The following is a 5,942-nucleotide window of genomic DNA, read 5'->3' on the forward strand; positions in this document are numbered from 1 at the left end:
CCACGACCATGATGCTGAGGGCCTTAGGCATCCCAGGGAAGGTGCAGAATGAGGATAAGTGCACTTATGCAAGATACTGTGAAGCTGCCCCCAGTCCTTGGGGACACAGAGAGGCTGTGTGGGCCTGCTCAGAGTGAGAAGGCTGGGATATTCTTTGTTTATCCCATGCACTGGTACATCTCTTTCTGCACTGAGAGTCAAGAAAGGAGTGAGGAAAATGCAAGGTGGTGACTGTCAGCATGAGGGAAGGAAGGATGTTGGAAGGATGCTACCATGGCACTACCCAGGATGAGCAGCCAGACTTGGAGTTCTTATCAGACAGTGAGTTTAATGTCAGGAATGTTGGGTTTTAGGAGTCAGCCGCAGCACTACATTGGACTGATGAAGCAAGCAGTGAGTAGCACAGAAGGGAAAACACAGAAGTGCCAGAGGTTGGTGCCAGCTCCAGAAAGCCCTTTCTGCTATTACTCACAGTCAGTCAGGAGTAACTACACCATGTAAAAATGTGGAAGACTGCTGTCTGCTCCTCTGTCACATGTCCAGGATCCAGCTGGACTTCTGTGTGGCTGCAAGCAGCAACCCTGCAGAAGATGCAGATGTTGCTGTTGTCCGCAGGGACGGCACGAAGAACGACACAGAAGTCCAGGATAAATGGGGTTATTTAATTAATTATCACCTTGTTTATATAACTTGGTTTGCAATAGAGAAATGACATTATTGGGTGCTTGACCATACACCTCCCAGAGTGATTGGCTGAATGCTACGATGCCTATTTCAAAATAAATTCTTCAGTGTGGAAAACAAGACTGTGCATAACAAGTTTGCACCTGTGAGAGAAAGTCTTGGTTTACAAAACTCTGTACACTGTTTACAGCTAGCTTGCTTGAGAACGGAGATTTTCACAGGACGCAAGCAAGAAAATTTCTCTGCTAGCTTTTTTAGCACCTGTAGGTAGACATCTCTGTCTCTGCAGTTTCTGCATCTAGACCCACACCAGCCTCATTCCCCTGGCTAGGCATGGACCTCCAAGGAGTTGCATACATCTTTCCCTGGAGAAGGTCCATCGGCCAGTCCCAGTGCTTTGCTGAAGCAGATAATGGTGTCTGGAAAGACCTTCATTATCTCTTATGCTGTCTGGAGGCTGGGGCTCCCTTCCTGCCTGGCCTCCAAACTGCACTTGGAGCCGTCTTCTCACAGCCACATCTGCCATCCTCTGCCCCACAAATCCCTCTCTCAAAATAATCTTTGTTTGCTTTCTTTGTTTTTTTTCTCTTCTTGTAAAAAGTGAGGTGACATAAATTCACTCTCATAATATGCATCAAGTGAAGACTATCTGTGTTGCAATCACTCCCTTCACATGAGAGGTGGGAATAGTTTTGACACGAGGTAAAATGAAACCCATGGTAGACGGAGACCTGCATCCACCTCCCATCCCCCTCCTCTTCTCACAGAAGGACTGGCAGGCTCCAGAGCCAAGGGCTGGCTGAGGTGGATCCTGTGTGCATGAGCTCTGATGACAGTGAGAGGACATGTTTACTGGTGAGGAGACACACGTGTGCTGTGTGCAAAAATGCTTTCATTTGGTAGGGTGTGTGCAACCCTGAGAAATCCAACATCTGGGGCCCTGCCTGCCACTGGCCCTCATCCTGGTGAAGGTGATACAGGGCCCATCTCCTCTCTTTACTGACACAGCATGGCTTTCCAAGAAGACATGTCTTGGGCAGTCAGAGCTCCTCTTCCCAGGTCTGTTGGCCACAGCTCCCTTGACCTGTGGACCCACTGGAGTGGGCCGAGAGGGGGGCCATGAAGATGATCAGAGGACTAGAGCATTCCTTCTTTGAAGACAGGCTAAGAGAGCTGTTGTTGTTCAGCCTGGAGAGGAGAAGGCTCTGGGGAGACCTTCCAGTACATGAAGAAGGCTATAAGAAAGCTGAAGAGGGACTTTTCACACAGGCCTGTAGTGACAGGATAAGGGGTAATGGCTTCCAACTGCAAGTGGGTAGGTTCAGATTAGACAAAAGGAAGAAATTCTTTACTTATGAGGGTGGTGAGGCTCAGAGAAGTTGTGTATGCCCCATCCCTGGAAGTATTCAAGGCCAGCTTGGATGTGGCTTTGAGCAGCCTGGTGGAAGGTGTACCTGTGCATGGAAAGGCAATTAGAATTAGACAATCTCTAAAGTCCCTGCCAACTCCAACCATTCCATGATTCTATGACCAGCTACAGCCAAGACACCTACAGTGGGAACCTCCAGCAAAGAGTCTGAGGCCACAGGGGAATTGCTTTGCACAGCTACAAAAAGCAGATGCCCAGCCATCTCCCAGTCACACAAGCTCACTAGACAAAGAGTGCCAAGAAACAACCTCCACCTTTTTCTGCCTTTCATCAGGACCTCAACAATCTTCAGGCCATGATGAAATCCTGACCAAAACTGAAGTCAGTAGGTGAGCCATGAAATTCTGTGGGACCAGAATGCCACCAGAGAGTACGCAGATTTGAGTCATGCACACTGCTAAAATATCACTGAATCTGAATAACCTCATGCACAGGCTGGGGGTGACCTGCTGAGAAAGCAGATCTGTAGTGAAAGACCTGGAGGGCGTGGTGGACATGTTGTCCATGAGCCAGCAGAGTGCCCGTCTCATCAAGAAGGATAATGGTATCCTGGGGTGCATTAGGAAGGGCATTGCCAGCAGGTCAAGGGAGGTGATCCTGCCCCTCTACTCAGCCCTGGTGAGGCCACAGCTGGAGTGCTGTGTCCAGTTCTGGGCTCCTCAGTACAAGAGAGACATGGAGCTCCTGGAGCAGGTCAAGTGGAGGGCTACAAAGATGATCAAGGGGCTGGAGCATCTCTCTTATGAGGACAGGCTGAGGGAACTAGGCCTGTTAATCCTCGAGAAGAGACAACTGAGAAGGTACCTCATCAATGTCTGTAATTATCTGAAGGGAGGGTGTCACTGGAATAGATCCATGCTTTCCCTGGTGGTGCCCAGCAATAGGACAAGAGGCAATGGGCAGAAACTGATGTACAGGAAGTTCCAGAGGTTCCACCTGAACACAAGGAGGGCCTTCTTTACCTTGCTGGTGACTGAGCACTGGAACACTGGTTGCCCAGAGAAGTTGTGGAGTCTCCCTCACTGGAGATATTCAAGAACTGTCTGGATGCATATGTGCTATACGTTCTAGGATGACCCTGCTTGAGCAGGGAGGTTGAACCAGGTCCCTTCCAACTTTACCTGTTCTGTGATTCTGTGACAATGTGATTCTGTGATTGTCTGCTCAGAGAGTACTGTCATTTGCATAGTTCGATAATGCCTGCAGCCACTGTCAGCACCCCTTCCTTTTCATTATTTCTTGCTATGTTACTTTGTTCCTGCAACGCTGCTCCATACTGAAATCTCCCTAATCCATTTCAGGCGGGCAATGGGTACCGACACCCCCTCGCATTGCTTGGTTGTGCTAGTTCCTGAGGATTACAAATGAGGGCCATCTGTAGTCCCTACTATTTGTGGAGATGAAAAGGAGCTTAACTTAATGTATTTTGGCAGAGTAATAGGGAAACATCAATCACAGGGTGACATGTTAGTTCATATGCACCAATAGGCTCATGTTTGTAGCTCGACACATTAAGTGGGTCTGTTTCTTTAAAGATGAGTCCATCACTTGCAGACAGACGTTTGGAGCTCTAGCATACAGGACACTTTTAAGAGATACTTGATAAAGAGCTTGAAAATGTGAGTAGTGACATGAAGCTAAACTCTGTCTCATTTTCTTCAGTTTCCCTATTAGTATGAGCCTCATAAAGTTGAAATTGGGGTCACTTGGACAGCTATTTTAGCTAAAACAGATGGAGTTGTGGTGGCTGCTTCTAAAGAAGCAACTTTTACCATAAGTTACCACACACTATCTCTGGGATAAATATATTTTCCTGTACTACATCATTTGGGACTGTGTAGTAATTACTGGACCAATGCTCATTGTTTAATGGCAGCCATGCTAGTAATTTCCTTTAAAAAAAATCTATTCTGAGATAGTTCACAGCCGTGAAGAAAAAAAAGTGTTTTCCCTGCAAATGCCAAAATCAAAGTTTCTTAATTTATTACAGGAGAAAAATTGAGAATCCTCTGAATTACTGTTTTCCCCATGTAACAAAATATTCTGCATGAAGAGGGATTATTAGACCCCCTGAACTTCCCTTGCAAGTAGAGCACAGCTGTGCGAACAATTCACGATGTATTATTTATTGGATGAAGTTCAGTACTTTTTTGACTTGTGGACTCTTAAGGAGCAGTTCAGGACTTTCTTGTTATTGATTCTTACACAAAAATTTTCACTAATTTCTTCAGGAATTCCATCTTCAAATGATTACTGAAAAATGTATTCCCATTACTTGAATTCCAAATTCATTTTGCATCAGGTCAGCAGCATAACTCAGGTGAGGTGATTACTGTCCTTTGAATTGGCAACACATAAAATTACAGATTAATTCCCATTTTCTGCTATTGGATATGCAATTTCTAAAGAAAAAAGTACTCAACATATCAGTAGGAACTGATTAGTTGAGGAGCAGAGTTGCTACTTGTTATCACTACTTTTATGCATGTTTATTAGCCTACAGAGCAACCAGGCCTGGGGCCCCCATCCAGCAGATGCAGAAAGGAGGTGGAGGAAGCCCATTTCCCAGAGAGCTTACGGCTGCAACCAGGACCACAGGTGAGGAGGTGAGGAAGGAATGATAGCAGGAAACATCATGTTAAGCTATTATGATTTTGAAAGGTGGTAACATAAGAGGGGGATAAGTTACAAAGGGAGAAAAATAGAAAAAAGAAAGGGTGTATCACAGGCAGCGGCTTAGGGTAAGAGGACCAGATGTGGAGTGAAGCTAAGGTAAAGAGGTCACGATGAAAAGGAATGGATGATTTCTCTTCCCAGCTAAGCATCAGCCTTTAGTTGCCAAAACCAAGCATGCAATAGGAGCTGCCTCTTTAAAAGCCGTTTTCATCTGGAGATCTGGAAAGGGAAAACCCATCAGCTCCCAGTGCTGCCAGGCAGGTGCTGCAGGAAGTACCCCACAGCTTTGCTAATGCATCTCAGCTACGATTCAAAAAGCCTCAGCCTCCATTACTCTTGCAGTTCCTTGAGAAAGCATGCTATTTCTACTGAATAGTGCCAAGTCTTGCAATGAGAAAAAGATGTAGATTATCCCAGAGAGTTCAAGCTCACTTGGCAGAAAAGAAAGGAGCCACATTTGTGATTGAAACTCAGTCAGCTTTTGATCACCTGGGAACAGCGCATCCAGATTGGAGATTAGCTGTGCCCTGATGACATATTCCCAGCCATCTCCCCACCCCTTTCCCCCTTGATGTTCATTCCTCATCATAACTTCATTTTTCAAAGGTAAATATACTAAATATGTTCTTACATTCCAATTTACATATGTTCTGTGTTAGTCTATGGAGAATATCATCAAGAGTTGACTGGACATGGAAAAAATACAGATTACTTCAGTGGACGGTACAGTGACATTTTTCCTTGGTGCATATGGAGGTGAAGGCTAGAAATAAACCACAACCGATTTTGATTAGCTGGCTGAAAAGCAGCGTGAACACTTATTAGCCTTCCACATGCCCAAATGTCAGCTAAGAAATCACTTCTCACTGAGGCAGACTCACAACACCGTGGCTTCTGGGCCCACCACAGGAGGAGGATGGGATGCACTTACAGTTCATTTCTTTGTGGTTTTCTTCCATAAGTCCTTTTGCAATGGTCATGTAGTACAAAGCAGGCAACTGCTAACCTGCATCTGGTAAACCCCAGGGAGGTGATGCTGATGGTCTTTGAAGCTACCACAGGCAAATAACCACGGCAAGGAACCTCACCAGCTGAGTGACAATGGTAGCAGTAATCACGTTGCTCTCACCAGGATGCTGAGTCAGGACAAGGG

General features: G+C 45.9%; 1 long non-coding RNA gene across 1 annotated transcript in view; it reads left to right on the forward strand.

The window, feature by feature from the left end:
* Positions 1–3,620: 3,620 nt before the first annotated feature.
* The window catches only part of LOC108446489, a 66,124-nt gene continuing 63,802 nt past the window's right edge, over positions 3,621–5,942 (forward strand). The window contains exons 1-2 of the long non-coding RNA XR_001861699.1: positions 3,621–3,732; positions 4,610–4,711. This is a non-coding gene — a long non-coding RNA (uncharacterized LOC108446489). The remainder of the gene's footprint in view (positions 3,733–4,609; positions 4,712–5,942) is intronic.

This window comes from Corvus brachyrhynchos, unplaced genomic scaffold (genome assembly GCF_000691975.1).
Source record: "Corvus brachyrhynchos isolate BGI_N302 unplaced genomic scaffold, ASM69197v1 scaffold32, whole genome shotgun sequence".
In the NCBI taxonomy this organism is placed as follows: domain Eukaryota; kingdom Metazoa; phylum Chordata; class Aves; order Passeriformes; family Corvidae; genus Corvus; species Corvus brachyrhynchos.